We start from the raw sequence: 12,136 nt of genomic DNA, 5'->3' as shown, positions 1-12,136 counted from the left end.
TATATCTTGCAGCTCCCATGACCAGAAGAGTGAGAACAAGTTCACAAGTTGCAGTATAATGTGGTGTTCTATTTCTGTGGGTTGATTATCATGTGTACTAAATATGTTACAACAATGGTATAAGCACAATTATCAAAGTAAGTAATGTTGTCATAATATAATCAGACAACTGCCTTTAAGATGCTTATCTTTTACTTTTCATTGAGCTTACCGAGTAAAGTATTTATCACAGAGAACACGCCCTTCATTCCATTTGACTATGTTAAGATGTAAACCGACTTAGAAACACACAGGAATGTATTTGTGGTTGAAATAGTTGACTGAGACCGTGTTGAAAGTCGTCTCAGTCCGTTGGCATCAGCTCACTTGCCTGTGGTCATGTGGAAAAATGTTGCCTCTCAAAACATCTGCAGCTACATAAGTCTGGCAGCGATACACTGATGCCATCACGACGTACAACGTTTGATTGAACCCATACCATGGACCCAGGCCCACTGCTGTTGCTAAAGAGGGAGGTTTGAAGCTCATACACGTCAGCACCTGAAATAACCTTTAGCAATGACCTCACAGTGATACTGTACCAGTGATACTGATCTCCCATCCTACACCCAGTGAGACTACAGCTCAGTATACTGGCAGTAGTGCAGTATGATGATCGATTTGGATCAGTAATTACTGCAAACAGCACTCTGCTCCAGGAGTCCTGTTTCTCTCTCATGCTGAACTGAAAGTAATTCAGTTTTCTCTGGGTCTGGAAAGACAAGGCAGAGAATAAAAATATCTCTGAGAACCAACTGAGGTATTATGAAGACTGGGTGGTTTTATGTATGGTAGTTTTGGCCATCAGTGTCTCCCACAAGACTATGACCAGAGAAATTTTTGGTTGTTTGTTTATGGAAAAAAACCTTGGCAGAGAAACCAATCTAACTGCCATCTCATCAAAATAAAGGCTTGTATTGTGAAGTGTGTGACAACTGCGAGGCATCTGGTATGGAAACCTGTTTTTGCATAATGGAAGTTCGGTGGAACCTGATTTCATTTGTAAATATTGGTCAATCTCTTTTCGGCACTGATATTACAGTTCTTTCACTGATACCACACTCCAGGATCAGTTCCTGAGAGTTCTAATCTTACTGAAGATTGTGCATTATTGGACACCAGCCAATACTGCTTACAAATATTACTACCATCAATCAATAGAGGCAACCATTGACCATCAATCACCTCATTAACAAAACATGCACAGAGTGAGTTCTACTTTCGAACCACGTGTGTGTATGTCCTGCAGACAATTACATCGATTTTTTGAAAACAGTGCAAAGAATCATTAGAAGGAAAAAAATTCTAAAGGGACATAAAAAGACCGCAGACATTCTCCAAAAATCAAAGGCAAAACTATTGAATTTGATTATTCGAAACAAAAGTATTTGGTCTTCAGGCTTGTCATGATTTTGTGAAAGAAAAAAATTCAATTAAAATGTCAAGCATGAAATATGACAATGTGTAATAAATGGGACAATTTGCAGAACAACAAAGCATAACTAATACAATGAAATGTGAATTTTCAACAGCTCTGCGTACACTAGGGTATCAGATCAGCATCAGATCAGCTCAACCTTGAACAGGCTGACTGGGAACCAGAGAGCAGAGTAATATCAGACAGAATGGGGGGGAAGAGAAGCATGCGATTATCCCTTACCATTCAGCTTTCCACAGCCTGGGTGACAGATGAACAGCAGAACGGGAGCCTAGCAGGGGAGTGAGCTGACAGAACCAGCTTCTCTCTCCTCTCTCTCAGTCTCAGCCTCCCCTTGCCTCGTCTCTCTAAATCACCACTATCTGTGAAATCCTCCTCACCCAGCCACCTCTCCCCTTAATCCCTCTCTAAAGGAAGGAGCGTGCTCCAAATGACTCAAGCAGGCAGCGACTTCCCAGGCTTTTCCCTCTTTGTGTTGTTTTTGTTGGCTGGGATCATTAACTTGGTCCCTGGAGAACTTGGGAGGTAAATAATCTCCCCCTCCTCCACTGGAGGGGCTGTCAATCAGACTTGGCGGCAGAGGTGGGGAGGAGGAGCAGGAGGAGGTGGCAGTCAAGGAGACAACCCTGATTAGTAATTGGAGAACAGAGGTGCCATGCATAAGGAGGGCAGGATGTAGTGGGGCAGGGCAGGGGACAGGCACACTGAGAGGGGGATTTGGGCAGGGCCACAGCTGAGCTGACTTGCTCGTTGATAATGGAGTTTTTACAGCCTCCATTAATTTACATGCCATTGATGAGGAAATGCTGCCACTGAACACTGTGTTCCAACAAAATTCCCTATGCAAATAGTCATTCAATAGCTGGTAGTTCTGTTATTTATGTATAGAAAACAATTTCTTGATCTACTAGTAATGTCTATTTTGATTTTCTATTATAAGCTGGGGTGACAGTGGGGGGTGAAGGGGGGGGGGGGTGCAAGGCTTCCGTTGCCATGGTGGTGCGCAACAGCTCCACAGTGCATCTTGGCAGTTGTGCCAAACTGCTCGTTAATCTTTTCATGGCAAGTCCTTCAGCTTCTGCCATCAAAGCATGCCTGTCTCTTCCTCAGGCCCGTAGCTAGCTGTCACTCTCAGCTTTCGTCACACTCTGTCCTCAGCCTGTTTGAAAGCTGATGGATTTGTTTTAAAAGCAAAGCAATTTGTTTACAAAGGCTCTATCTGAAACGGGTAACAGCAACTGTGAAGGGTCCTTCTGTTCCAAATGACCCCTACTGAATTCTTAAGCTGACAAGTTGACGTGGAAAAGCTTGAGGGATCGTAGTGATGGGAGGCGTTAACATAGGCATGTCATCTAGTTCACCTGAGTCAGCTGTCCTGTCAGACTTGAGCTAGCAGGAGCTTCTGTGAAATGAAGAGATTGAAGACCTTCCTGTATACCTAATCTGCACACCTAAAGCCAAATTCCTAACTGTATTCCTAAATGTTAAACACCTGTGCTTGAAACATCACTAGATTAACCCTATTTCAAAATATTTACTTTCCACATGATTGAAATATGCACACATTCAAAGATGCAAACACTCACACACACAAATATTCCATTCAGTTATCCTCAGTTCACTAATCAATAGAAGTATGTCCCATCCCGCTATTATGTGAAAACTTCACAGGAAAATGTTCATGGTAAAAGCATTTACCAAAAATCTCCTTCAACAGTATTGGGTTCATCCTGAAATTTCAGTCTTGGAATTGCAACAGTAATAGTGATAGCATTTCCATTCTATTCCTCATTTCAAATTTGGATGTCCCAAATACTGCAGTGTGTAGTGGAGGTGAATTAAGGATAAGATGCTTCTTTACTGCTGTTGAAAGTCAAGTATCAGAGGGTACAGTCCTCTGTCACACCCATCCTGAGGTTTGACAAAGGTTTAATTAAGTGGAAACTGTTATTCTGTAACGTTTAAACCACTCCAAAAGCACACGTCTCGGCTGTGGTTCCAGACTGTCTCCACCTCGCCCACTTGAAACCAGACCTGATCCAGAACCCAGCCTGACTCATAAAGCCCTTCTGCCATTTTGTAAGGAAAACAAAAGCACCATGGGTTGTATCTTTACCTGAATTAAACCGATTATACACTTCAGCTGAAAGATTGTTCCAAACTGGAGTTCAGTATGGAAGCACTAACTGACTACGAGCAATATTTCAAATGAATATTCATTCATTCTGAACAAGGCTAGGGGTAGCCAGGAGCTATTATATCCTGTGGTTCCTGGCATGTCAAGTTGCATTAATAGGAGAAGAGAGTGAGGAGCAGCAAAGCCTAATGAAGAGGAGATAAGGGAAGCAACAGAAAAAAGGCTGGGAGCCTAATGTTTCCAATACACTACAACACGTGGGTTATTCAGACAGGGACCATACCATGAGGCTGTGTTCAGACAATCAATCCTTGGATCTCTTTCTTATCATGGTTCACTCTAGTGATAGATTGGGGAACATTATTCCAATGAAACATGTATAATTTTGTTCTTGTTAATAGGTGTCTATTGGTGTAATGGACCAATGTTATGCTGCTTTTCAATCAACATCAAGTTTAGCAAAAGTGCTTATGCTCTTTCTCCTCTTTGTATAATGAATACAAATATTAACCCTAAACCAAGAATGGATAACTTATTTCGATAGATACTTGAGTAGTCAGCAAACAACGGCAAGCAAACTAACCCTAACCCCACACTAGACAAGCTAGATAGTCTTTATAAGATGCAAACTCACAATGTCCTTTATCTGCGGTTCTAAATAACAACAACTGCCCTGTTATTGCATGTGACAGAAGAGGCAATAGGCCTTACTCACATGGTCCAGGGTGGTCCTGTCTTGCAGGGTGGAAATGTGTAACTCCCATTGACGCCTCAGCACACTGTGTCACTGGCACATGGATGGAACTCTGCCTCCAACAAAACACATCAACCTAGTCTCGTTGGTTGCTCCCTCCCTCCCTCCTCGCCCTACCCCCCAGCCCCAGCCCCGGCCCCAGCCTCAACCCCTGCCTCAGCCGCATGCTCACGCTTGCGTGAACCACACTGGGGAAGCGTCAAGTCCACTGGGTTATTTCATGGACAGTGCCTCCATTAACGCCGGGGCTGCTCTCCTGGCCCGGGCCACTCCCCTCTCCACCCATAAGACAAAGACAGAGCAACCAGGGAGACAAAGAGGGGGGAGCGGGAACCTGGAGGACTCTATTGTGATGAGGCTCCCTGTTCATAACCAGGCTGCAGGCAGATGGGGTCAGTCCCCAGGGCACTGCTGCCTCCGACACACAGCTCTGAGAGGTCCTCTTGCCACACAATGGGTCCTCTCAGAGAAAAACACTGCTCATAAGATCATAGGCCAAGTAAACGAGGGAGGAAACACAAAAGGAAGCGATCGGGGAAGGGAGATGACAACCTCATCTCGCCTCGTTGGTCAGTCAGCTGTCAAAGAACAAAGAGTTTGCAATGGTGAAAGCATATCTGTGGTTTTAGGATTTTTTTTCACAGTCTTAATGTCGAGGTCTAATTGGATATTAATATATTCCGGTACCTAGGAGAGTCCATGAAAATTGCATTATGGTCAGTGCGAGTGTCGAGCAGCAGCACAGAGGTAGTTTCCACCTCTGTTTCACTAATGGCCTAGTGAGATCCTAATGGAAATGCACATTAGTGTTAAAGCTATATCGATGTAACCAATGCAAAAATTCAAGATTTTAATGACTCTACAGTGCTATCAGAGAGATCTTCCCCAAGGCTCAGCGAACAAAAAAACCTGAAAGGCAGTGAACCAAACTGATGAATACGTAAAAAAATCTAAATGCACACTGAGTTTTGCTAAATTAAGGCTGACAAAATGTATCCATGTTTGTCATTAAGAATTAAATCATCATTAGCAATAAAGGAAGTTCTCACAATCTCTGTTGTTTATGTTTGTTTGCTGCAGTTTAAAAAAGACTCGTCATGTGTGCATCTCAAAGCACACAGCCATGGGACAGATTCAGGAGAGGCTGGGTTAACGTATCAGGCTATAACAGCCATTGACCTGGAAACGATTCTCCTCCTCTGAGAATACAGTGGCTTGATTGGTCCTGTGGCCTGGGCCCTGCCAACACAACAGCATTAGATGCCAGCTCTGCTCTGCTCTCACAGGCTGTGCCCAAACAACGGCTGCCATGATCAGGGCAGAGGCAGACATTACTGTATGAGAATGGATGCCATCAGAGATAGGCTTAGTTATGGAAACACAAAGCTCTCTTTCAAAGTATAGCACTAGGTGGTTTCCACATTGCAAGGACGGGGCATTCCCTGGTTTGAAACATATGCATCAGTACTGTACAGTGGCATTGGAGTCAAACTCAAAGGCATTAGAAGTGACAGAGTTTTACTGTTGTACAGTTTAGAGTGTGAATTTCCTCCATTACAGTGTTTACTCCTGAAGGGCACATTTGGTCCTGATAATTGACCAATAGAAAAGGCCAGAAGTAACGACGTGTCAAGATTTTTCTGCTTTAAAATCGCAACCTTCAGTGGTACATTGCAGTTTTCTACTCTAGCCAAATAAAATTTCTATCACAATAAAACGCAGAAATAATTTTGGGAGAGAACCCAAGATCCGCTCTGAGCTGTGGTTTGGAGCAACACAATGCCAAATACAAAAATGTCTGTCATTTTCTCATTTTAAAAACAGAAAGAGCAGACAGCTTTCAGGAAAAAGAAGGTTGTGTGTCGTGTTTAGTTTCACCACAGCCTTTAGCCAAAGCCTGCTGGCCTTTATACTTTCCTCAAAAAATGTATCCTTCTTTTGTACGGCTGTGGTAAGAGCCTGCCACATTCTTTACTTCCTGGAGAACCCTGTAATTGCTTCCAGCTTCTGAAGGCTTTTCTTGGCTTTGTTAAAATATTAGTTTTATGCTCTATCAAGATGCATCCTTTTAAAGATTTACTACTGGCTAATCAGACATCCCTAGTTAGTTTATTACAATGAAATCCTCGTCCTCATCTTCAGACACAATCAACAACATGTGCATTTCCTGTCTCAGGAATCGTTCACTGTTCGACATCATTTGATGGTACAGTTTAGGATGTAAACACACCATCCACGTCACTTGTCTGACTGGGCCCCGTTCAAAAGCAGACGACCAAGGAAACATGTGCCGGAGGGGGTGTTAACATCTGCTGTGCCACACTGCTGCAGTCTGTCCTCCAGGCAGAGGCGAGCGCTGTCAGAGCCCACGGCTGGAGACCCCACGGCTGGAGACCCAGCTGGGACTCCCGGCTGGCAGCTCTTCTCGCCACAGGCCCACACGATAAGGCTCGCCATAACACAATCAGAACACATTCTCCGCACACAGCTGGCGGTTATTCAAATAATACTAATAATGATTCAAATCTGCGATACAGAATATGTTGTGGGAATTGTGTAAGGCAGCTGGCTTTGTCCTTTCTGTGTGAGAGTGTAGCCAATCTCTATAAAGAGCTGGGACTGAACAGGGGTTGTTGGGTTTTAATCTTTAACTTAAGTTTCTGGCCAGCACAAACATCTTCATTGCATTGGATCGGTTGAGGGTACAATGGTTCCTCTTTCTATTCCATGTGTATCTCACATTCTTAAAAAGTTTAGCTTGGCTTCTGGAGATTTCTTGTATTTCTTTATTAAATGGATTATACAGTCTTGTTTTCCAGCGAGCTCAAATAGCTGTTTCCCAAACTGAGGACTGAGGCGAGGACTGTATCTCTGAGAGGGGAGGAGTATCACACAGACTGTGGTGCCAGACTGACTCACAGACTCTGCATCAGTCTTTCCAGAGGCGGTGCTGGAACAGAAACACCCTGGGCTCACATCAACACAGACACCGGTACTGTCACAACAACAGAGCCCCGGGAATCTCACAGTTCATCAGGGAGCCGGCACTCTCGGCTCCTCGCTCCCTCTCTCTGGGTTGGATACATTAGGCCCATCTATCATGGAGGTGGAGAGTTGGAGGTGGATGGTTTCATAGAGGCTGTAGTGCCCATTCCACAGAGGCGATAAAGTGAGTCGGTCTGCGATTCACACTGGTTAATGTAAATAAAAAAATCAGAAGATCATCAGTGGCACTCGAGAGTATAATAACATATTCATGAGGAATCTCCGTGCCTCCCTATCCATAAAATGAGAAGGGAACCTACGGAATGGAATTCAGTGCCCAGGGCACAAAAGATTCATATTGAGAGAAAATACTACCGTTTCAAGTCTCTTTGAAAGGAGGAGAGACAGGAGACTATAGAAGGAGAGCATACCCAGATGCGTATGCTGAGCATGGGGAAAACTACTGAGAAACTAGATGAATTTACCAGAGTTTCGACTTTAACAGGTTTTTGGCACATCTACATGTACTCTGTCCTTTCCTAGAATAACATAGCACCATTTTTGCTCCCACAAAACGCACAAAAGTTAAGAGATATGCCACAGCTTTTGTTTCAAATTATAAGCTTCAGTGTAAAAATGACATTCAACGGAAAACCTCCATCTTTCAGTTGAGTGGCTGTACAGGAGCCAAATAATTCCCTTCCCAAAGTTTCATGTAGTACCTTTTTCCTAAGTAATAACTTTCCATAACTACCAAGCAATTTTGTCCTTGTGGTACCTGGTATCCTCTTAGAACTGTCAGCAATATGATTCATGCTCACGCAAGACTCAACTTGTTATGTTACAACACATCCATACCTACTTCATCTAAAAACACACTTTCTGTCGACCAAGTATACACAAACACACATGTTTCTCTTTGAGAATGTAACCAAATCCCTCATATCCACTTGCAAAACACTCTTTTGATATGATATCTGATGATATCTGTCGATGCTACAGCATGTTAACGTCTTACTGTATGGTAGGCAGTCACCTATTCTGACCACAGAATGTTTAAGCATATATATACACTTTTAATAATACAGCACCTTGAGACAACAATGCTGACTCTATGGTGATTAGCTTGACTATTTCGTAGATGAGAGATTCACATTGACAACGAATCAGAAACAATCATCAGCACAGTTCATGTCAGGGCGAAATCAGAAGAACCTCTTCGAGCAACATGGCTCTTACCTGCTCCCCCATAGCTGCGGCCTGTGTGTCTTTCCCTCCCTCCTGGATCACTTCAGTAGAGGCTGTCTGTCCGGCAGGCAAAACATGGCTCCTCTGGAGGAAACAGACAGCAGGTTGGAAGGTGTCCTGGATGTGTCTGTGCACCCCTCCGCTTCATCAGGGTGTGTACACAGACACGCACATACCTGGCTGACACCCACTCTGTTTCTCCTCCGCCCTTCAGGTTTGCACAGGAGGAGCTGGGTGCTAAGGTGAATGCCTATCTATTACTGCACTGCAGGGAGCCGAATTTAACACAAACGACACTTTCTTCAAACTATGCAAATCGTGGATTTACATGAACTTTTATTACCATGAATGTGGGCGTAGAACTTTTGAAAGTAGAGCGTTTGCCTTGTGCATTCCTAACTCCTTCTTCCTTACTTAACAGTAACTTTTACAAAAAAAAAAAGAAACGTCTTTTTTTTTGCCCTCTGTAACTACAGAGGGCAAATGAAATCCAGCCGATGGGGAAAATGTGGTAAACATGGAGCTGTGTGCCACCGAGGCTGGATGTGGGATCTGTGTGTTGGGAATCAGGCCCTGATAATGGGGCTGAATGGCCTCTCATCTCAACAGTTTATCCCACACTGCCCTGGGCAAATCTATTGAGTCACCACAGCAGGGAGGCAGCAGGCAGGGAGATGAAGAAGGTACCGCTGGATCCTCCCAGGCGCCCACAGGAGCCTGCAGGCAAAAAGAAGGGAAAGGACATTGCTATTAGCTGAGGGAGAATTGGGTTTCTCAGTACTAATGACTAGTGTGTCTCCTGTAGGGATGATGACAGCATCCATCAATAAATGATTTAATCGTTTATCCGGTTGGATCATACCGTGACATTGTTGTGGAGTACTTCCTCCCAGAGACAGTTTTAAGAAGACGTTTCTGCTAAACCTGACCCTAACCTTGAGGAATTCCCCCCGGTTTCAGCACCTCCAATAAAATGAGATGACTGCTTATTACCGAGGTATATCTTCTGCTTAATTATCACCTGCGTAAACTAGAATTTTCTTTTGAGGTGTAAAAACACTTGATTATATGTTTGGGACCAGATTTAGTGTACTGTGTCTCCTGCCTTGTCTGAGCACCAACAGTTTTCCTTCCTATCAATCCAGACAGCATTAGTATTGAAATGAAGGAAGGAGCTGGAATGTTAACTAAGCTAGCCTACAGCAAGTTGTCTCCTGTGAATGATGCCAGTTACTCTCCCTGAATGGTGATTTGAGAATTAATTCATCTGGCCTTTTCCTCAAAATGATTTTCTGAAGGGCAAACGTGTTGGATGATGGAAAAATATCACTTGAGGGAAATGTTGCCTGATGTGAACTGTGTTCATGAGCGATTGTAAATGTGTTTGCAGTTAGCAGTAACATTCACTCAGATGAATAATTTCCCAATGCAGACATAACATTTACTCCATACAGACATCAGTTACAAAAAAGACATACAAAAACGTTTTCAACGCTTTAGTACAGTACGTTCACATTCGATTGCAACTTTAATGACGAAACACAACTGTTTCGTTTACGTTTACTTTACTGTTTCGAGTCCGAATAATGGAACATCTGTTAACTTCAAACAGATATTTTTGTTGGGTTACAAACTACATAACAGTCACAAACAGCCTGTTCTGAAGAAAAGCATCTGGGTCCAGGACATCTGTGACTCTGAAGGGGATGCATGTCCTTGTTTCAGCTGCACAATGCTCTGATTGTCAAACAGGGTTGGAAAGCTGGAACTGCCTGGCTGTGGCTGTAATGAACCAGAAAGCTCACACATTTTCTAAACAGCTCACTAGCTGCTCAGCTTCGCTTGTCAAACATGGACACTTTGAGGTTGACGCATATTGATCTATTGTCTCCCCATCTCCAAAACAAAGTAGAATGCTTGGTGATGTAGACACATACAGTTTACAGTACATACTGCACATGTAATCAAATGAGGAAAATAATGTAACACCTTAGATCCCGGTGGTTATTAAGCATCTTATAAGGGCCTTATTACCTATAAACTCACTTATTACAAGCACCAGGATCTAAAGTGTTACAAAATACAATATATCTCTTCATGGAAACCTTGAGATTTTTTTGAACAGGGCTGAGGTAATGAGATGGCTTTGGATGTCAGTGATCTAAGGCTATTCTGATCCCAAAATATACATGTGAAGACGTTGCTGTCATATCTCAAAGTTGAATTTTCACTGAGACAAACTTAACTCACTTTCTCAGAAGAGCAGGGAGTTGATCCAACCTTGGCCAGGAGGTGCAGTAGGAGAAGGGGCAGATGGAGCGAATGAGATCAGGCGGTCTGGGTTGGTGCCCCCATTGAGAGGGTGTCTCCCCTCTCACCAGGAGCCTGGCAAACACACAGAGACAACGTCTGTCAGCTATAGCCAAGGCAGTTTAGAAGTTCATTTCGTCTAGATCATTTGATTTGCTGATCTGAAAGATAAGTTCAATGGAATATATTTGGAAATCATAAGCATAGTGAAAAGCGTGCGTTACAAAAAGTATTTAATACAAAGTGATCTTAACTGTTCCCCTCGTGATTGAATTAGGGGAAGTTCATAGAAGTGATGAAATTACTGTCTTTCCTAAGAAATCCCTTCCTGAGTTTTTCAAAAAGGGAGGTCTTGGTCAGAATTGACAAAGTGCACCCAATTACTTTACCATGTCTTATCTCTGAAAGCCTTGGTATTAATCTAAAGTCAAGTTTCACATTTTTGGTACTTTAAGCAGATTTTGAATTGGTCTGGGATTAGAGGCTTAATGCAATCAGTGCTAATCCTTTAATCTGAAACAAAGTTTTTCCTAACATAAAGTTCGTAACCTTAACCAGAAGTGTTTACTTCCTAAGGGAGAAACATGTGACTTAAGATAAGCAAAAGTTTTGAAAAATGAAGTTCCTTTTTTGTAGACTAGCATCAGTGATAAACACAGGAGCGGGATAAATGTCAAGCAATAATATGAATGTTCACGATGCATGATTGTCACTAAAAAAGAGATTCACTCAAATAGTGCATTGATAAATATAAGGATATAATTTCCTTCCTCACGTCACACAAACAAGCTGATCTCAGTTGTCCAGTGGTAGATCCCGTGGTCGGGAGTCCCAGTTTTCAAACCCTCCAGGAGAAGCAGGGATCTCAGGTTCCTGGTCACCCAGCCTCATCCAGGGCTGTGACCTTCCTCTGTCCTCTCCCCTGCTGCTCCTGATGCCAGCAGGCCAGGGAAGTCAGGCCGACCCCCCATGGAGGCCTCTCGCCACTGCTCTCAGTGAGGACCGTCAGGTTACGACCACCAGTTCTGCACACATAACATGTGAAATCAAATATTCAAGATTATTGACATTTCGAAGAGAGTGATTGTGGAGTTTAGGGGGAGCTGTGTCTCGAGGCTGCATTACAAGGCTGGGCCTTCCAGCTGTTGGCTGGGCTGAAATGTGGATGAAAGCTGCTTTATTCTGTGCAGATGGACACGAGGAAGTAAATAGGTATGTGGTTGAA

The 12,136-nt window shown here is 43.3% G+C and overlaps 1 protein-coding gene across 2 annotated transcripts in view; it reads right to left on the bottom strand.

Moving 5' to 3' along the window:
• The window catches only part of mid1 (midline 1), a 28,648-nt gene extending 19,928 nt beyond the window's left edge, over window positions 1-8,720 (bottom strand). Inside the window, exon 1 of one of the 2 annotated variants that reach the window (XM_067252760.1) lies at window positions 8,593-8,720. The gene's annotated coding sequence lies outside the window, so the exon portion shown is untranslated. Of the gene's footprint in view, window positions 1-1,699; window positions 1,762-8,592 lie in introns of those variants that run through there. The other variant, XM_067252768.1, reaches the window with a different exon arrangement.
• Between the last annotated feature and the right edge of the window lie 3,416 nt (window positions 8,721-12,136).

Source organism: Osmerus mordax, chromosome 2, assembly GCF_038355195.1.
Source record: "Osmerus mordax isolate fOsmMor3 chromosome 2, fOsmMor3.pri, whole genome shotgun sequence".
In the NCBI taxonomy this organism is placed as follows: domain Eukaryota; kingdom Metazoa; phylum Chordata; class Actinopteri; order Osmeriformes; family Osmeridae; genus Osmerus; species Osmerus mordax.
The sequence above is the reverse complement of the archived record's forward strand: the minus strand, read 5'-3'. Positions and strand labels throughout refer to the sequence as shown.